Genomic DNA, 21,846 nt, shown 5'->3' on the forward strand with positions numbered 1-21,846 from the left:
ACTCACACTGCCTGGGTCCTGGCCACGGTCTGGGGGACTCTGCATTTAAATTTAATTTTAAATGAAGCTTCTTAAACATTTTAAAAACCTTATTTACTTGCCACAAGTACTCCTGTTCTTTTTGCGGATACAGACTAACACGGCTGCTACTCTGAAACAATAGTTTAGTTATATATTATAGACTTCTAGAAAGAGACCTTTTAAAAATGTTAAAATGTATCACTGGCACGCGAAACCTTAAATTAGAGTGAATAAATGAAGACTCGGCACAGCACTTCTGAAAGGTTGCCGACCCCTGGTCTAGAGCCATTGGCGAGCCACAAACATACCCCAGCAGAGAGGATGCTCACAGGCCTTAGCTCTGCACAGGCTTCTGGCTGGCAAGCGAGGGCAGCTGTACTCGCTTAGCTAGCAGGAGAAACCCACCTCCAGGGGATGCTCGTCACATGTTGGCACCCATAGTGTGGAAGCTGTTTGCTGCCGATGTCTTTGTTGGTGGCAGTGTCTCTCTCTCGTGTAATGTAGCCACTCTCCTAGGCCCAGAGTTTGTCTGTGGGTTGGATTCATTTGGAAACTAGAGTGAATTTGTCTGAATCATAGGCCACAACAGGATCCATCAGCACTGGAATCAGCAGGGATTGGGAGAGATTTGTGGAAATTTTACTGGAGTCTGAATAGTGACTCTAGTTTCATCCTGTAGTAAAGAGGAGCCATCCGGAGCAGATAAAATAAGAGTATACCCCACACTCCCAAACTGTACGTTCCTCTAAGGATGGTGGTCTTATGGTTAAGGCATCAGCCTTGGCCCACCCACTGTGTGACCCCGGGCAGCTCATCTTCACTGCTCTGTGCCTCAGTTTCCCCATCCGTAAAGTGAGGATCATGATACTGGCCTGTCTCACAGGGCTGAATTCACTGATCGTTGTAAAGTGCTTTGAGATCCTCCGATGGGAAGTGCTCGAGAAGGGCAAAGCATTAAAGAGAAGCAAGTCAGTGTGGTCGAGGCACGGGACTGGAACTCAGGAGATCTGGGTTCAATCTAAAATGATGGGTGAAAACATTTCAACCATGTCTCCTAACCCCTCCCAGGACTAAGGGCTTGACCCCCAGCTCACTGAAGTTGGGGGATACTTAGGTGGAGGAATGTATTGGTAATGGGACATTGAGCCATTCATCTCTTGGCTCAGCCCCGTGTATTCCATAACTCCTTGACTGTGGAATTAGCTGCACAATCCAGCCTCACTGCAGAACTGGGCTCCAAGATCTAGGCTTTCCAGACCCTCTGGTAGCAGACAAACATGCAGTGCTGTCTTCCAGGCTCTGCAGAGAGCCTCAAATGTTGGCTCTGAAAGGTGTGAATTGCCCTGTTCATCTCAGTGGTGTGTTAACTCTGAAACTTAATGATGTTTTAACGCTCAACACAATTATGTGTGTCACTATGTAAATCCACCTCAGAACTAATGGGCATTATTACTGAATATCTCGGCTGAGAATTTAAGGAGAGACCAATATGGAAGCTAAACTCCCCTTTTGACTCTGAGAAGAAGTCTATCCAGGCATAAGCGCCGATTCCGTGGGTGCTCTGGACCTCAAGCACCCCTGGAAAAAAATAGGGGGTGCTCAGCACTCACCAGCCACAGCTGTTCGGCAGGGCCGCTGATCAGCTGTTTGGTGGCTGGCAGGAGGCACTTGGGGGAGGACAGACAGCAGTGAGCGGAGGCGGGCAAGGAGGCCTTGGAAGAAGGGGCAGAGCGAGGGCAGGGCCTCTAGGGAGGGGACAGAGTGGGGCAGGGCCTCAGGGCGGAGCGGGGGGTGCAGTACCCACCAGGCAAAATAAAAGTCAGCACCTGTGTATTCAGGATGGAAACTGGCTGACTTGCCTAATTTTGCATGCTGCTGCCAAGCTGTACCTGTTGAGTGGATGAAAAGAGGATTTCAGTTTCCAGGGCTGCCAGCCTAAGACCTTTCACAAGCATTAAAACTCATTTAAGAAACCAGCAGTGATTCACGACCTTATCAGAACGCTGTCATGAAAAGTGTCGCCTTTCTAATCACTTCCTGCCTAGGAACTGCATTGTATTACAGACACGGCATGGATCACCTGACCTTGGGTCTACGCTGTCCGCCTGAAGTGCTAGGAGATGATTTTCATCAGGGATACTGGCATTTCATAATGGTTGAGTGTGTCTGACAAGAAAAAAGCAGTCATTCTGAGTCTAAGGGACTCCGCTGATTACAACCTAATCCACTTCAGGTTACTTACAATAACAAGGGCATTATATATTGTAACGGGAAAACTGCGATGAAACTGCAAGCCATTGCAAAGTGATTCAAATTGCTCTAGAGATGCAGGGGGATATTTTTAAAAGCACCTCAGGGATCATGTGACTCGAACTCCCTTAGCTGCTGCTGAAAATCTGCCCCACAGTCTCATTGAGAAAGGAGTTCAGATGCTAGAATGCAAAAGCAGCGTTGCCAACCCTCATGACTGTATCACGAGTCTCATGAGATGTGATGTTCTTACAGCCCCAGCAGGTGTTGGGGCAGGTTTGGTTTTGTTTTTAATTTCCTGGAAATTATCAGGTTTTATTTTAAAATTTTAAAAACGGGAGAAAATTGGTAAAGGCTACAAGCGAAGGGCAGCAGGTGAAGGGTGCTTGGTTCTCACAGGGGCCGGGGGTGGAAATAGGGCACCCATTGCTGCCAGGGATGGGGGAGGGGTGCCTGGTGCTCACAGTGGTCAGGGATGGCTGGGAGGGGTGCCTGGTTCCACAGGGGCCGGGGATGGAAATAAGGTGCCCATTGCTGCCAGGGGCGGGGGAGATGTTCCCGGTGGTCAGGGATGGCTGGAAGGCCCAGGACTCATGGAGATGGGTGCCCAGTACCCAGGAGGGACAGGGGCACTTGCCATGTGGCAGTTGAGGAAGGCGTCAGCTCCCTGCAGTGGTCGGGCAGTCTCAGCTGCCAGAACCTGACTCTCTGCCCTTCTCGCTCCCCACTCCTCACGAAGGAAGCGGACGGGTCAGGGCCTGGAGGGGTGCGGATGTACAGCCCCTCCCCCAGCCAGTCAGAGCCTCCTCCTGACTGCAGCCATACAACACAGCCCCATCCACTTCCCTTGCAAAAAATTCCTTTGTGACCCAGTGTGCCTGGGGCAGCCCTCACTGAAAATGCCAAGGTCAGGGCAGGCTGCAAAAAACAGAGAAGATTCTCCCCAAAACTGGTGGTTAACACTGAAGTTAGACTCACCAGCCAGTCACAAACTGTGCTCCTGATCTCCCACACTGGTTATCAAGAAGTAAAAAATGAAAATCACACAGCCCCCTTTATTGCATTCCAGTTCTCTGGCTCCCGATGAGCACATAGGTCCAGTACAGTGAGAAGTTATTTAAAAACTCTGCTGACTATACAAAATGTTCTTCTGGCCCCAAAGGGCCAGACACATTACCAGGTCAATATTAGTTTGGATCTTACCCGAACTATCATGCTGCCAGTCAATCCTTTAGTAACTAAAAATAAAGATTTATTATAGAAGAAAGAACGAGAAGAGAGTTGTTAAATGGTAAAACAATCAGATACATACATAAGACTACAAAGTCCATATATCAGGTTCTTAGTGAGGTGAGTTTGCTGGCTTGAAAGTCCTTCTTGAACACATCTACAGCTTAGACGGGTCTATCAGTCCTTTGTTCAGAGCTTCAGTTTGTAGAAAAGTTACTCCAGAGGTGAGAAGCAGGAATGAAGACAAAATGGAGATAATGCAGCTGCCTTTTATACCTTTTCCCATGAGGCTTGTACTTCCTTTGTCCTCAGGAGCACATGGCATGGAAAAACCTCGGAGTCCCCTGTCCATAGGCATGTCCCTACAAGTCTGCTGACTCCTAGACACCACAGTACAAATAAGTGATGGTCACGTTAACACCACCCTATACTGAAAACCCACCGACCGCTACGCCTACCTTCATGCCTCCAGCTTCCACCCCGGACACACCACACGATCCATCGTCTACAGCCAAGCGCTGAGGTACAACCACATACGGTCCAACCCCTCAGACAGAGACCAACACCTACATGATCTTCACCAAGCAGTCTCAAAACTACAATATCCGCACAAGGAAATAAGGAAACAAATCAACAGAGCCAGAGGTGTACCCAGAAGCCTCCTGCTACAAGACAAGCCCAAGAAAGAAACCAACAAAACTCCACTGGCCATCACCTACAATCCTCAGCTTAAACCTCTCCAACGCATCATCAGTGATCTACAACCCTTCCTGGACTATGATCCCTCGCTTTCACAGACCTTGGGAGGCAGGCCAGTCCTCGCCCACAGACAGCCTGCCAACCTTAAGCATATTCTCACCAGCAACCACACACCACACCATAACAACTCTAACTCAGGAACCAATCCATGCAACAAACCTCGATGCCAACTCTGCCCACATATCTACACCAGCAACACCATCACAGGACCTAACCAGATCAGCTACAACATCACTGGTTCATTCACCTGCACGTCCACCAATGTTCTATACGCCATCATGTGCCAGCAATGCCCCTCTGCTATGTACATTGGCCAAACTGGACAGTCACTACGTAAAAGGATAAATGGACACAAGGCAGATATCAGGAATGGCAATATACAAAAACCTGTAGGAGAACACTTCAACTTCCCAGGCCACACAATAGCAGATGTAAAGGTAGCCATCTTACAGCAAAAAAACTTCAGGACCAGACTCCAAAGAGAAACTGCTGAGTTTCAGTTCATTTGCAAATTTGACACCATCAGCTCAGGATTAAACAAAGACTGTGAATGGCTAGCCAACTACAGAAGCAGTTTCTTCTCCCTTGGTGTTCACACCTCCACTGCTAGCAGAGGACCTCACCCTCCCTGATTGAGCTAACCTCGTTATCTCTAGACTGATTCTTGCCTGCATATTTATACCTGCCTCTGGAAATTTCCATTACATGCGTCTGACGAAGTGGGTATTCACCCACGAAAGCTTATGCTCCAATACATCTGTGAGTCTTAAAGGTGCCACAGGACCCTCTGTGACTCATAAGGTGAGTCCCTGGCTTTTTTCAATGGGTTCATTGGACAGATACTGTCCCTCAATGGGCCATCAAGCAGGCTTAGTGCTGATGCCATCCTGTCTGAGGGTGTCACCCAGAAACACAGCACAAGTTTGGAAATACAGATCTAGCCTAGTATCAGAGGGGTAGCCGTGTTCTCTAACTCACAATACAAACGTGAGACAAACATATAAACAAGATGATCGTACTTGGCAAATCATAACATTTTCACTGACATCTTACATGGCATATCTCGTAAGATTTCTTGCAACTTTATAATATTGGTATTAATAATATTATATAAAGTGTCTCTTGTTCCATACAGTGTCACATCCCTGGTCCCAAATAAGCAAAAATGTGGGTGAAAATGGGTCAAACCCCAAATACTGGCTCTTTCAAAAACCGGGACATTCTCAGGGAAAAATCAGTAAATACCAATAATGAAGGGCTTTAAAAGTAAGGGACAGCCAGGGTGTGCCAGGCTGGCTTGGGTGTGCCAAGCTGCTGGGCATTGGGATTTGGCCCCAGGTGTACCTGGTATATGGGCAATAACTTAACTTCCTCTGTGTCCTGTCCTGCCAGGGGCAGGATTGTTTCCACTGAGAGAGGAGAGAAGCTGGAGCGGGAGAGGCTGAAAAGAAACAGCCCATAGAAAGTTATAGGGAGAATTGTGCTGGCTGCCAGCCCATTTATCACCAGTCTCCCATCAGGTAATCCTGCCGCCCTGGGCCAGTTTACCTGGGACTAGAGAGGGCCCTGCTGTAGTAAATGGCAGTGCGTTGGTAGGTGCTTTCGAAATATGTATAACATGAGTAATAACAGTTGGTAGTAATCCATAATTGACACTGAATTTGTAATAATATTTTTGTATCTGATGCACTGGGAGGCTGCGTCTTTCCCCAGCAGTGGGATGGGCACATGGTCTAACAGTGCTTTTCAATAGCTAGCTACTATGATCCTGTATGTCAGAGGCTGATCACTGACCTGGCTGCCAGTTAACACCATGATGGCTGTTTCAGCCACACCATCGGTGCAGGTGCAGCCTGCTGGTGAGTGGTTCTGTGTCCGAGCCCAGAGGATATGAATCTGCTACAGGTCCAGCTGGACAATTGTAGCTGAAGCTGGTGCAATCCTGGTGAGTTGGCCGAGATGGTAACCTGGGAGGCAAAGGGATTCCAAAATGACTCCTGACTCTGGGGGCCTCCATTTTTGAGACACTTGAAAGGGGCTGATTTTCAGAGGGTGGGTTCAGGGTTCTCAGCATTTTTAGAAAACCAAGTCCCTTGAAGGTATCTCAGATCGGCATCCAAAACATGAGGCCCCCCAATCCCCAGTTGCTTTGGAAGCTGTTGGTCCTGGGGTGCTGCTGCTCAGATTAAAATAACCTGACTTTGTAAAATGAAATAACGTGGGAGATTTTTGTGCCAAATTTTAAAATGCAAGAGCCCAGAGTTGCACCCCCAAAACCAAACACACGCAGGCCAACGCCAGCGACTATTGTTGTCAGTGGGAGACCAGAATTAGACCCACAGGAGTAAAATTCAGTCCTCCACACAGAGGGCCCATGCAAGCCTTGTGCAGCTTTATGCCTTGGGAGCAATTTCACCCATAGTGCAGTGGGGAGATGCGGTGGGGAACTGCCTCTGCAAAAGGGGTGATTGTGGGTGCTCACTCATTGGCACCCAGTTGCTGAGTGACCGTGGGCACGTTGCTGAGCCCCGGTTTCCCCAACTGGAATATGTTACCCCGCTGGAAAACCCACAGATGAAAAGTGCTCTGGGGATGATTTTTATTTATGACGAGATGTTAGGAGCCTATCGGAAAGCCAGTACTTACAGCCCCCAGCCTCCGTCTCGGCCAGGTACTGTCCACAACAGTGCAGGGCTAGTGCATTATTCCAAGGCGTATTTCACAGAAGGCTGCATTTTTCTAGCCCCTCGGGAACGATTAGTTGAAAGCCCCCCACTCCATTGTTGGCGCTCCCATGTGCGTTGCTTGGGAACAGGAGCAGCAGCCAGCAGTGAAGGTGTTAGCTTGCTGGTAAATTGCTGAGCCTGAGGCGCTCCCAATGCTGCTTTCCAACAGCATCCAAAGACGTAAGGCCCCTGAAGTCTGCACTGGGTTACGTTGGAGAGGAAAATACACTTCAATAAAATCCTCTCCCTTCTCTCTGAAGGCATGATGGTCTGAGAGCCAACCTCTAACGATCAGACCAGGTATCCATCCAGCCTGAGCCCTCAGCACACACTTTGGCCCATTTGATCCTCCACTTTCTGCAAGGCACACTGAACTGGGGATATTTCTGTCATAGCCAGTCACAGGAGAGCAACATCGAGGGAAGGTGAATACGCAAGCCCATTATGCTGTAGAACGTATTCGCCCCTTGCACTTCTACAGGTCTTTGCTTCAGAGGGCCTCAAAATGCTTTCTGAGCTACAGTTAACGAAACCGACTATCTTCTGACTCTGCTCCGCAGAGAGGTGAGGATTGCCCCCATTTTACAGATGGGGAAACTGAGGCATGGAGCCATGACATGACTCGCCCAAAGTCTGATGGTGAATCAGTAGGAGAGAGAGGAATAGAAGTCCGGTGTCCCGGCTTCCAGTCCACTGCTCTAGCCACTAAACCTCATGATTGCCCTATATGCTACCTGGGGCCAGATTCTGGTCTCAGCTGCACCGTGAACATACAGAGGGCCTAATCCTCCACTGCCAGCCATGCCCCCTCCCAGTGTAATCGGCTCCCTCGCTTCCCTGGCCTGCCTATATTCTCTCTCCACAGCCCCACCCACACTGCTGCCCCCCAAGCCAGAGCCACTGTGGAGGTGGCAGAGGGTTAGGGTGACCAGACAGCAAATGTGGAAAACCAGATGGGGTGGGGGTGGGAGTAATAGGAGCCTGTATAAGAAAAAGACCCAAAAATCAGGACTGTCCCTATAAAATCGGGACATCTGGTCACCCTACAGAGGGTACAGCCAGCTCTGCGGGGGCCCCCTACAGCAGGGAGCGTTCCCCAGAGGGGCCGTGGGCCTGCCCTGCAGTCACATTGCCCCAGGTTAGCAGGTGCAAAGGGGCCATAGAGCAGCAATGAATTAGGCCCCTTTGGTCCCGCTGTCTGGCACTCTGAAATCAGTCAGGGCTGGGCTGCACCATAACTTCCTGCTGTTGAACGCTTCAAACCCTGATGGGTGAAAAGGACGTTTTGTTCCATGTCTCTAGCTCTGCTCTCGCTGCACTGTCCAACACAAACGTTAGTGTTGCTCCCAGGCTTGGGAATCTGGGAGTGTCACTTAGTGCTAAACGTTCCTTGAACTGCCACCTTCCCCTCCCCTGTGAACGCCGTTCACTGCCATGGGCCGGGCACACTGCCAGCGTCCGTCCTCCCCCTGCTGAAGCCCTGCAGAATCGCTCCCAGTCTGGGCCATTCAAGCCTCTCTTGGTATAATCTCTCTAGCTCCTCATTCTCAGCGTCATTTCACAGGAGTGAAAACCAGCATGGCCTACGTCCTCGGAGGGGTTATAGGCCTGGATTTCAGCTGGAGTTGGGTGCCCAAATACCTTGGAGGCTCCGGGCCTAAAGCTTATGTTAGTCACTATAGGGTGAGTCACCCCAGAGAGGAGACCAGCTAGCCCTGGTCTTTTGGGAGTGCCCAGACCAGAACCCCCTTGTGCTTGGCACTGTCCAGACACAGAAGCAAGAGTCTCTGCTCCGAAGAACAGACCATCTCAAGGCTCACACACCACTTAAGCCTTCCAAATAGGGTTGAAGTTGCACTTAACTGGGACAGGGACCTGGAGCTGGGACCTTTATGAGCATCAAAGGTTACACTTGCCTGTAAGTTGCTCTTGGCGCTTGGATGCTGCAGGGCAGACACATGCAGAAATGCTGAGCTGGAGATTCACCTGGTGGGGCCAGAGTTTGGAACGCACTCAGGCGCGGATCCTTCAAGGGGGATCAGTGGGAGGTAGGCTCAGAAAATAGGATCCGGGCCTCAGCTCCCATTCAGGACCAAAATAAGGGCCAGGTTTGCAAAAGTGCTCAGCTCCCAGCCAGCTTTTCATAAAAGCTCAGCAACACCCTGTGAAAATACTGTCCCTAGTGAACACACCTGACTCTGGTGCCCCCCGAGCTCTGGGGTTCTCTGGTGGGGCGTGCTCCCCACCCCGGGAAGAGTTGAATTAGCCGGGTGGGCCCAATCAGCAGTTAAGCTCCAAGCAGGGGAGATGTCGGCTGAGTGGAAGGCACTAATTAGAAGGAAGCCTACCTGTGAGGGACCAGACAGGGTTTCTGTAAAGCCAGGGGCTGATTCCAGGGAAGAAGCCTGCAGTCTCTCTCCCTGAGATAAGGGAGAAGGAAGGGGGTGGGTGATAGGAGCCCATGAGGGCCCTAGAAGGCCTAAGAGAGAGGGGTCTGATGAGGAAGGCTGGTGAAGGAGAAGCTTAAAGAAGCTCAGCAGAAAGTAGTCCAGGGAAGAAAGCAGTAAGATTAGTAAAAACCCAGAACTTAGCTTCTCACCGGAGGGCCTGGGACAGGACCCAGAGTAGAGGGTGAGCCTGGTTCCCCTGCCATCCGATGCAGAGCAGTGTGGCTTGGGGCAGTGACAGGGACTGCCTGAGTCTCTGCGGGAGTGACACAGTCCGGGGCAGCAGGCATGAGGGCCTGAACCACAGGAGACCTAACAGAAAACCAACAAAGAGACATGCCGCACATTTCATGTGTTTTACTAAATGGCAGTTACTGCGGTTCTTGATTCCAACTTGCCGAGGTCTCCAAATGCCTGGGAGGGAGCATATGCACTGGAATGTCTTTGCTGAATGCTAGTGCATGTCAAGAATGGCTCTTTATTTCTGGCCAGGAGAACTGGTTACCAGAACCTGCAAAATACACATTGCGGGTTAAATAACGAGCCTGGCTTGGGAAATGAGTCGAGAGCTGCTGAGAGGGTTTTTTGCTGCCAAACGCACCCCCTGGGGTTACTTTTATCCCTGTGTGATTTCTTTGTAACTAATCTGCTAAAAACTTTATTCCTTGCCTGGTATTTCAGGGCAAGGTCAGTGTTAATGCTCCAACACAGCATCACAAGGGCAGCTGAGTGCTGATTTGATATGAAAATATTTCATTAGCACAGGAATGCCTCTGTATCGGGGCTAATGCCGGAGCTTAGCGCAATCGTGGCAGCTAATAAAATGTGTCTCCTTGTTAACAGGGAGACTTTGCCACTGTGTCTCTAAACGAGAGACTTTTCTTGTTCTATTATTGACATTTTCAGCCACGTGAGAGGCTACAAACTCACTGCACTGAATACAGAAACAATTGTATTTCTTAAGTAGCCCGCAGGAAGGCATGGCTTTAACCCCGCTTTCCCGCCAGAGGCTGGCAGGACGAACCTCCTCCAAGCCTGGGGCTTTGTTCAAGAGTTGAGCTCTGCTCGGATGGAAGGTTGCAGAAAGGTTTGCTCAGCTCTGGGATGACAATGGAAAAGGTGCACAGACTCCCCTGGAAGAGCCAGGAGTTAGCTTAGCTTGCACAGCTGCCTGTGTCACGGGCTCTCTTCCCAGGCTGGTTTCCCATCATGGCTTCTTCGGCCTTTGGAATGAGTGACTCATGATCATGCCCGGGGGGGGGCTGGAGTCTGAAACATGAAGCCAAATCCTGGCCTTCTACCTTTAAACATAGCAGCTTTGATCTGAAAACGGGACTCTTTGAAGAGCAATTCAATAGCAGGAAAGACGGTTTTGTTTCTACTAGACCATGGAGACACGAGTCTCTCATGGAAGCGTAGCCAGGGTAATGAGCCATGCCCGACGGCCGAACCTGTGTTAACCTGATCACCCTAAACACGAGGCCTGGCAGTAGCAGTCCTGAAGCGGCATGCTCGGTGGCCCGCCCCTGGCAGACGCAGCAAGAGTTTCCAGTGAGCACCACCTGGAGAAACCAGGCTAGAAAAACATCCCCAAAACAGACAAGGAAACATCCGCTGGGAACATGTTACAGGGCAGAGGGACGGACCCCAGGGTATAGAAGTGGGGTGCTAGGGAGGTGGAGAGGCGCATCCACTGGAGGAAACAGAGAACCAGTGGGTAGCCATGATACCCAGTCCTGCTCCCCAGTCCTGCTCCCCATGCCCACATCCCGACTCGGATATCCCACCCACAAACAATCCATCTCCTTTTACATCCCCTGCTACCACCACTGCTGCTCCGTGTCTTGTCCTTTCCCACCACCTTCCCCTGCCCTACAACCCTGGCTGTCCCATCCCACACTTCCATTGCTGCCCCCATCTCTGCAGCTCCACACTGCTCACCACTTCTTTTAAAAAACACGGAAACTCCACCCTACAAAACTCTATGATCTTAGAGTTCAGCTTGTTCAAATGCATTTCAGCTGTTAAAAATCAAGGAAGCCACCTGCTAAGATAATATTAACATCCTCCCAGCACCACAATACTCGGACACAAACACTCTCCCAGGCTTCACAACAAAGTCCCTTTCAGTTCTAATCTAGAACCACACACAACACACCCATGATATTCCTGACCAACCCGCTCACACGCAGAACCTCCGCTCCACCCCCTGCACTGATGTGTCTGTTGGGAAGATATCGGAGCCTGGCAGGTTTAGCATTTGAGCACTGGCTGCTTCCCAGCTCCGTTCACTTGTGCACGCTCTAGCCCGCCACTGAGCGTCGGGTGCCCTGAACTCCAGCCTGGCACTCCCAGGAGCAGCCCGCAGGCAGCATGGTCGGGCAGGGCGTGTGCCGATGAATAGGAAACAAGTAGCAGCAGGGTGCTGGAGAGCTGCATAGAAACTCATCACTTAGGAGTCAATTCTGCACCCCCTTCTCGTGCTGATGGCCCATAGTCAGGGAGGGGGAGTCTCTCACGTGACAGCAAGGGAGCAGGGCCTGACTTGCCAGCACACTGGTCCAGACACAAGTGCTCGGATGCCTCATTAGGTTTAATTCTGCCAGTCTGTGGCTTTTTAGCCGAGCTCCCACTGTTGGTTAAGGGGGTGCTCTGGGGCCGGACAATACCCCTTGCAACAGCAGCGCTGCAGCAGAGCGTGGCTGCAGGGGTCAGTGGGAAATGGCTCACCCACAAGAGCAGTCTGGGTTTGCTCACGTTGCGTCTCACCCCACACGTCAGCAAAGAGCTGTGTCGCTGAGATAACCGGGCCTCTGGCTGCAGAGTCGCATTCTCAGCCCCACTGCTGGCTGCAGAGCCATCATACCCAATGACCTTCAGCCGGGCCCTGCTGCCCGCGGTGCCTCCCCACCATGGGCTCACGTCCTGTCCAGCCAAAGGCTGTGTTGGCAACTTGCCAGGAGCCTCGGCAGCACCAAATTTGCAACTAATAGAGCCTAAATCTTCAATGTAAGGAGTGAAGCCTGCAAAGATGACAGGCCCCAGAATGCAGCAGAGCTTGGATGCTGAGATCAAGATGGAGTAGAGTCTGCTGGGCTACGCAGGGCCTCCTTCTCATCCTGGACGTACACTGCAGTAACCCCATGGGCTTGGCTGGAATTACTCCTGCTCCTGGACGCTGCTGTGAGGGGAGGAGCTGAGCTCCAGTTCCCACAGACTTTGGAAGCCCTCGTTGCTACGGATAAGAGTGGTCACAGGTTGAATGTTTAAACTCACACAGGCCCCATTGGGCCAACCCCTTGGCTGCCCCAGCTATCTCGGCTGTCTTTGATGTTTTCTACTGGAAGCCTGAAAAGCACTTGCTGATATATCGGCCCAGCTTAGCCTCTGGATCCAGCCACCAGCATGATTCAAAGGGAGGAATTTTAATTGCCTGCATCATTAACACAGGTGGTAAATAGTTGCAGCCAGCAGGACCTCCCCAGCATCATTGCTGGGGCCTTGAGAACGAGTCACTGCAAAGCCAGGTTACAGGCTGGGGTGCGATCGAAGGGAATGTTCCCTCCCAAAAGTTTGGTCAACACTTCGAGACGGCCCTGTTTGTCTTTCTGAACCAAGCTGTTTTGTCCACACACTTGACCTGAGGTCTAGTCTTACATTGAATCCTTTTGTAGTGGGGGTAGGAGTCCTTTTAAATGTGAACCCTCTAGTGGGCCTCTCTGTGCTGTAGAAGCTGCCAGAGTCGCAGTGTGTGCGTAGCTGGGCTTGGCATGTTGTGCAGAGTTGGCAAACACCGTTCTGGAGACCCCACTGTGTCCGTGGGGTTCCTCAGTATTCGTATTGTTGTGTAAAGAACAAAAGCCACGAGCTCCTTGCCCTGTGCTCCCTCCCTGGTGTAGATCCTCACTGGGACAGACTGAATTTGATTAATGGCACATGAATTATGAAAACTCACTGAAAAAATGTCATTATGATCGAGCGAGGCAGCGGAGCTGAAAAGGTATTTAGAAGACGCTGCTAGTTCTGTCAGGGAGGGTGAGAGTCAGCGAAAGGGAAGTTAATCTAAAGTCTTTTTCCCCTAATCCCTTGCGTGTTTCTCTTCTCTGTGTTCACTTGAGACCCGAGGCAGCTCCGGATTTAAGAGTTTATTTTACTCCTGGTTTAGTAACTAAGCCGAGGTTGTTTAAGGTGTGCTCTGGAGCAAGGCTCCCTGTAACCCTTGTCTGTGGAACCACCAGTCCCAGAGAGGGTGCGGCAGCCTGGGGGCAGTGGGGCACCAGAGCCCTGCTCACTAGAGCTGCTCCCAGGAGGAAAGGACTTCTCGGCGTCGTCCTCTGCTCACAGCTAAGGAGGCCTGCGGCCAAGACTGGTCTCAACTCCTTAGACCAGATTGTCACTGCAGCCCCAGCCTTGAGCAAGGGTCGCTGTGCGACTGCACCACCCAGAAACGCCGCCCTGGCTTCTCCTTGCTCCTGAGGGGCTGCCATGTACTCTGGTCTAGACCAGCACATGCCCTGTGCTAGCTCACCTCCCCTGGCCTGTGAATGAGTGTCTGCCCCTTCCCTGCTCACTGGCTCCACACTGAGCAGGTGAGTAGCCCACTGTCCTCCCACACCTGGACCCCAAAATCCTGGGTTGCCAGCATGGGGATGAAAGGGCAATTCTCATTCCCTCTGCAGACAGTCTGCCCCATGGCCTATGGCCTCCCTCCTGCTCATTAAGGTCTGGGTGGTGTGACAAAGTTCCTCCTCTATCTCGGTGGGTCCTGCGCTTATTGGCGGATTTTCTTGCCTCAGAGATTCACCATGTGGGTTGGGGAACAGCCCAGAGACCTTCCCCTCTGGGAGAACCCACAGTCCAGGTCAATTGGGAGGTTCAGGGGGAACCCGGGCCCACCCTCTACTCCGGGTTCCAGCCCAGTGCCCTGTGGACTGCAGCTGTCTATAGTGCCTCCTGTAACAGCTGCATGACAGCTACAACTCCCTGGGCTACTTCCCCATGGCCTCCTCCAAACACCTTCCTTATTCTCACCACCGGACCTTCCTCCTGGTGTCTGATAACGCTTGTGCTCCTCAGTCCTCCAGCAGCACACCCTCTCACTCTCAGCTCCTTGCACCTCTTGCTCCCAGCTCCTCACACTCACAACACAAACTGAAGTGAGCTCCTTTTAAAACCCAGGTGCCCTGATTAGCCTGCCTTAATTGATTCTAGCAGCTTCTTCTTAATTGGCTCCAGGTGTCCTAATTAGCCTGCCTGCCTTAACTGGTTCTAGCAGGTTCCTGATTACTCTAGTGCAGCTCCTGCTCTGGTCACTCAGGGAACAGAAAACTACTCATCCAGTGACCAGTATATTTGCCCTCTACCAGACTCCTGTACCCCACTGGTCTGGGTCTGTCACAGTGGGTGTCAAAGGGTGTGCCTGCCCTGTGGCACCCCCTGTTGGCCAAGCATGGCTCTGCAGCACCCTGCCTCAATTTCCCCTTCACAGGTTGCCAGGAAATATCCAGAAAGACTTGTATCCAATCACAAAACCCTTTCTTGGGGCCTGGTTTATTAACCCCCAAGTAAAGTCAAACCCAAAACAAAGTCTCACTCTCCCCCTGGGCACAGTGAGGGTTGCCAGCCCTCCAGGATTGTCCTGGAGTCTCTGGGAACTAAAGATCAATCTCTAATTAAAGATTGTGTCATGTGATGAAACCTCCAGGAATACGTCCAACCAGAAATGGCAACCCTGGCGCAGCCCCTGCTCCCTGAGACCTGCCCAGCTCCAAGCTTCTCTGCTAGGCACAATTTCCAGTCCTCCCTGGCTCTGCTCAGTCTCTCTCCTTCGCGGTCAGGGGGTTGTCCTCGTCTCCTTCTTAGGTTGGTGTGTCTGGACTCTCAGCCATTCCTCCTCGATTCGTAGACTCCAAGGCCAGAAGGGACCATTGCGATCACCTAGTCTGACCTCCTGTACAGTACAGGCCAGAGACCTGCCCCACAACAACCCCTAGAGCAGAGCTCTGAGAAAACCAGCCAATCTGGAGTTAAACACTTCCAGTGATGGAGAATCCACCACAATGCTTGGTAAGTTATTCCAATGGTTAATTCCCCTCCCTGTCAAAAGTGCACCTCGTTTCCAGTCTGAATTCGTCCAACTTTAGCTACCAGCCACTGGGTCACATTACAATGTTCTCTGCTAAACTGAAGAGCCCTTTATTAGATATTTATTCACCATGTAGATACTTATAGACTGAAATCAAGTCACCCCCACTAAATAGATAGACTCAAGGAGCTCCATCACTATCAGGCAGGTTTTCCAATCCTTCAGTCATTCTCGTGGCTCTTCTCTGGACCCGCTCCAATGTATCAACATCCTTCTTGAACTGTGGGCACCAGAATTGGAGCCAGGATTCCAGCAGCAGTCGCACCAGTGCCAAGCACAGAGGTAAAATAACCTCTCGACTCCTACTCAAGTTTCCCCTGTTCACACTTCCCAGGATTGCATTAGTCCGTTTGGCCACAGCGTCACACTGGGAGCTCATGTTCAGCTGATTACCCACCACAACGCCCATCACTTTCAGAGTCTCTGCTTCCCAGGAGAGTCCCCCCCTCCTGTAAGTATGACGTGCATTCTTTGTTCCTCCTGCAGCTTCCCCAGCTGATTCCGTCAGGAACCCTTTCAGCAGCTTCCCCAGCTCTTAGGGACTTAGATGATGCAATGCTAATCATCGTGGTGCCTAACTTTTAAGTGCCTAGAAAATCACAAGAATAACACAAAGACTGAGTTTGGCACCAAGGCTCCCTCCTCAATGAGTCAGGGAGAGACAGGCGCATAAGGATGTGTCCACAAAAGCCAGCACACTAGGCAAGAAGCCACCGAAACTAGCCAATGAGAGATGCCAATGACAGGGTGTGTGCTAAGTCCCGCCCCCTCACAGAGGCTGGCACCTGCCTCTGGGCTGCAGGGAGGTGCCTAGCTCTGTTTAGTAGTCCACAAACAGGAATATCCCACAGCTCAATGCTTAGCGCACTCCTGTGGGAGGTTGGACACCCCTCTTCCAATCCTACCTCCCCCTCTGGCAGAGTGGGGAGTTGAACTTGGGTCTCCCACATCCCAGGCGGTGCTCTAACCACTGGGCTAAAAGTTATAAAATGGGCACTACCTTCTCTTCCTCTGGCTGCATTCTGAATGTGGCCTGATCTGGTTGCCAGCCTCTGAGCAGCCTAGTGGATTGGCCCCTGCATGCGACTGAATATCTAGACTATCCTGGTTCATGAATCGCTGTGAGGCTTAGGCAGGAGATAGGTGTCCGGATGCCTAGAGGCAGAGATATAGGTACCTCAGGAGTTTTTACCCTAGAAAGTTAGACGCTGTGTGAGTTAGGCACCTACAGGGTTCGGCAGGAATTTGTGGATCTCAGTGGAGCCAAAACTGGGACTTGAGCACCTAAGTACCTCTGTGGATCTGGGCCCAGGTGTGTGTCCTTAAACCCAGCTGGCCAACAGGTAATCTGTGATAGTAGGGTTCCATCTTAAGAACATAAGAATGGCCATACTAGGTCAGACCAATGGTCCATCTAGCCCAGTATCCAACAGTGGCTGGTGCCAAGTGCTTCAGAGGGAATGAACAGAACAGGGCAATTTCGAGTGATCCATCCCCTTGTCGACCAGTCCCAGCCTCTGGCAGTCAGAGATTTAGCGTTGTGTTGCATCCCTGATGATCTTGGCTAATAGCCATTAATGGACCTTTCCTCCATGGACTTCGCTAATCCTTTTTCAAACCCAGTTATACTTTTGGCCTTCACTACATCCCCGACAACAAGTTCCATAGGTTGGTTGTGTGTTGTGTGAAAAAGTACTTCCTTTTGTTTGTTTTAAACCTGCTGCCTATTAATTTCATAGGGTGACCCCGGTTTGTGTGTTACATGAAGGGATAGATAACACTTCCCTATTCACTTTCTCCACACTAGTCATGATTTTATAGACCTCTCTCATATCCCCCCTTAGTCGTCTCTTTTCCAAGGTGAACAGTCCCAGTCTTATTAATCGCTCCTCAGAAAGAAGCTGTTCCCTACTCCTAATCATTTTTGTTGCCTTTCTCTGTATTTTTTCCAATGGTGATATATCTTTTTTTGAGATGGGGCAACCAGAACTGCACACAGTATTCAAGGTGTGGGTGTACCATGGATTTATACCAGGGGTGGGCAAACTATGGCCTACAGGCCGCTTCCGGCCCATCAGACGTTTTTATCCGGCCCTCGAGCTCCCACCAGTGAGCGGGGTTGGGAACTTGCCCCGCTCCGCCTGCCCTGTGCTCCCCAGCCCCCGACTCACAATTCCCTTGATGAGCACCATCTTCCGGCACACAGAGCCAAACTGCGCAGGCGCGACTTCACCGCGCCGTCTCCGGGATCAGAACCCTGCCCCTACGCAGCAGCCCTGCCCCCTAATGCGGCAGCGCACCCAATCCCCTCCCGGTCTCCTACGGCCCCACCCTCAAGAGCCTTGAAACCACCCAGGGGCCGCACCTGTCCCAGCTAGGGTGCCTCCACCCATGATGGTGCCTGGTAAAGCCGCCTTGGTGTCACTGCCAGCAGGGCCCCTAGGAGTCCCCGGTACCACCCTGTAGAGGCCGCCCCCCTCACCACACCCGTGTCTCCCACCACCGCAATCAGCTGTTTCGCAGTGTGCAGGAAGCTGGGAGGGAGGGGGGAGGAGCGAGGACGTGGTGGACTCAGGGGCGGAGGCAGAACTGGGCGGGAAGAGGTGGGGTGCAGGTGGAGTGGAGGTGAGAAGAGGCGGGCGGGGGTGGGACCTTGGGGGAAGGGGTGGAGTGGGGGCAGGGCCTGGGTCTGAGCCGGGGATCGAACAAGCCCTGGCACTTTGGAAAGTCGGCACCTGTGTTACTTTGTATTTATCAACCTTGAATTTCATCTGCCATTGTGTTGCCCAGTCACCCAGTTCTGTGAGATTCATTTGTAACTCTTCACAGTTTGCTTTGCACTTAACTATCTTGAGTAACTTTGAATCATCTGCCAACTTTGCCACCTCACTGTTCATCCTCTTTTCCAGGTCATTTATGAATGTGTTGAATAGGACTGGGCCCAGTACAGACCCCTGGAGGACACCACTATTTACCTCTTTCCACTGTGAAAAATGACTATTTATTCCTGCCCTTTGTTTTCTATCTTATTGCCAGTTACTAATCCAGGAGAGGACCTTCCCTCTTATCCCATACTGCTTAGTTTTCTTAAGAGCCTTTGGTGAGGGTCTTTGTCAAAGGCTTTCTGAAAGTCCAAGTACACTATATCCACTGGATCCCCCTTTTCCACAGGTTTTTTGGCCCCCTCAAAGAATTCTAATAGATTGAGGCATGATTTCCCATTACAAAAGCCTCTTCTCCCACAAACCATGCTTGTATGTGTCTGACAATTCTGCTCTTTACTATAGTTTCAGCCAGTTTGCCTGGTACTGAAGATGGGGTTACTGGCTTGTAATTGCAAGGATTGCCTCTGGAGCCCTTTTAAAAAAAAAATCGGTGTCACATTAGACGTCTGCCAGTCATCTGGTACAGAAGGTGATTTAAGCAATAGGTTACATACCACAGTTAGTCGTTCTGCAATTTCATATTTGAGTTCCTTCTGAACTCATGGGTGGGTATTATCTGGTCCTGGTGACTTATTGCTATTTAATGTATCAATTTGTCCCCAAACCTCCTCTATTGACACCTCCATCTGGGATGTTTCCTCAGATTTATCATCTAAAAAGAAGGGCTCAGTTGTGGGAATCTCCCTTGCATCCTCTGCAGTGAAGATTGATGCAAAGAATTCATTCAGATTCATTCATCTACAATGTCCTTGTCTTCCTTGAGTGCTCCTTTAGCATCTCGATCGACCAGTGGCCGCACTGATTGTTTGGCAGCTTCCTCCTTCTGATGTACTTTACCAAAAGGCTGTTAGTTTTTGTGTCTCTTGCTATTTGCTCTTCAAATTCTTTTTTTGGCCTGCCTCATTATACTTTTACATTTTGACTTGCCAGAGTTTGTTCCTTTATATTTCCCTCAGTAGGATTTGACTTCCAATTGTTAAAGGAAGTCTTTTTGCCTCTAACCCCTATTTTACTCTGCTGTTTAGCCATGGTAGCACTTTTTTGGTCCTCTTTTATTGTGGGTGTTGTGTTTTTTGTTTTGTTTTGTTTTAAATTTGGGTTATACATATAGTTTAAGCCTCTATGTTGTTTTTTAAATGTTTCCATGCAGCTTGCAGGCATTTCACTCTTCTGTCTAGGTCCTCACGATCTCAAAGCACTTTACAAAGAGTTAAATGTCATTAACCCCTTATATCGATTGGGAAACTGAGGTTCGGACTTGACTTGCCCAAAGTCACCCAGCAGTAATAGAGCTAGGAATGGAGCCCAGGTGTCCTGAGTCTTGGTCCTATGTTCTAGCCACTAGGCAACGCTGCATAAGACTGTTTTAAGGCTGCATAAGACCATCCTGCCTCCATTCCTGTTCATTGCAAGCCACTAAGGGAGACAGCAAGACATTTTGTCACTCACCAATATGCACATCATTCATGTTTCCTTTTAGACAACTCTGGATGCAACCATTTGTGGGTGCCATCATAAACTGGGTCTTGTTGGCAGAGAAAAGAGTGCACACAGGCCCAGGTAAATATTCCTTTGCTTAATGTAATCCTGGTACTCTTCGTTTGTCAGATAATAATAATATAATCGTTTTTATTATAAGTTATGCCTACTTAACCTGCAGGCTGGCATGCAGTTACGGTACTGGCATGGACTCAGGAGATGTGAGTTCTGTTCCCACCATGGCCAGAGACTCCCTGTGTGACCTTGGGTAGGTCTGGGCCTTGGGTCCCAACCTGTAAAATCTCTGTGCCTCAGTCTGTTGTGTGTAAAGTGGGGATACAGGATGTCTCTATCTCCCAGATGAATGTTTGGGAAGTGCTTGGATCCTGTTCTCTAGTAAAGAGAACCATAGCAGAGCCTGCCAATGAATGCATCAGTCAATTCCTTGGCCTTGTAGCCTGTTTTCCTCTCTTCTTGGTTATTGTTCAGTTGAGCTGCCTAAGAGTTTGCAGCAAAGGTCTGTGCGAAACCCGGAGTTTCAACGTCTGATCACCATTAAGCTCTGATAGCACAATAGCTATCTCGCTCCCACAATAGCTCTTCCTGAAGCACGTGATCACTCCCTGGCTCATCCCATTCCCAGCTAGCAGCCCCAGCCTCAGAGGTGGAGTTACTTAGCCTGACCAGGATAGCCCAGAAAGTCACCAGAGCGGTTTCTGGAGCTGTGTTGTTGTTCACCCACAGAACATGGCAAGGAATCACATCCTTAGGGCATAAATGCACCTCAGCAACTGTTAGCCCCACCTCCTCTACAGCCAACTCATGATGAGTCCAAAGGATCATCATGTTATAAGAATTTAGACCATGGCACCAGAGCAAGCTTCCCACTGAGTTACACGCTGTGTGTTTTCTGCGGTGATCAGTGCTGGACTTATACCAGGTTTGCATCCTAGTATTTGACAAAGGAGCCCTGGGAGCTCTAACCATGAGGATTCAGATGGGGGGGAAAAGAGCCCACTGGTTCAGGCAGGATCTTGAGCAAACTTGCCAAGATGGGAGGTTAGATGAAGGCCTTGAGCATAGTGTGACCCAGATTCTGAATCATGCCTTGCTCCAGAATTAGTTGTCCCAGTGAAATCTATGGCACCACCTCTGGAATGAGGCACTGCTCAGCATGAGTAACGGTGCATCTCCACTGGCGCTGAAGGTGTAACTCCCAGTTCAAGGAGACATAACTGCACTAACTCTCAGCGAGTTAGTGTGCTGTAAGCAGAAGTGTAGCCGCAGCAGTGCAAGCGCTGGGAGGGGCTAGCCAGCCTGAATCCAATCGCATCCAAGCTGGTGGGCATGTACACGGGGCAGCTAGCCCCTCCCACCACTCATGCCACCACCATGGCTACGCTATATTTTTAGTGCAATAATTTGATCAGCGCTAGCAGGAGTATGTCTGCTCGAGCTGGAGATTACAACCTCCTGCGCCAGTGTAGATGTACCCTCAGGATGGAAGAATCCAGCCCTAGGATATGTCTGAAAATGGTTTTCATAAATGGCTTCCAATCCCTCTCTTCTAACGGAACTGGAAACACAGCTTGTTTAGTCCAAGCCAAGCTCTATTCCACGTCCTTTTCCAAAAGCAAAGTCAAGATTTCCTCAAAGGAGCAAATTAATCACTGTGGGTACGGAAAGTGAATGTAGCTCTTTTCTCTCTGGAAATGGTCTGAGGCCCACAGCTGCCACTGTGATTGGATCTGTTATTCCAAGGAAGAGCTTGGACAAACTATGTTCAGACTGTGGTGTTGTCACAAGTTCTTTGCTCTTCCCTGTTCATTATTCACGCTGTGTGA

This window comes from Emys orbicularis, chromosome 22 (genome assembly GCF_028017835.1).
Source record: "Emys orbicularis isolate rEmyOrb1 chromosome 22, rEmyOrb1.hap1, whole genome shotgun sequence".
In the NCBI taxonomy this organism is placed as follows: Eukaryota; Metazoa; Chordata; order Testudines; family Emydidae; genus Emys; species Emys orbicularis.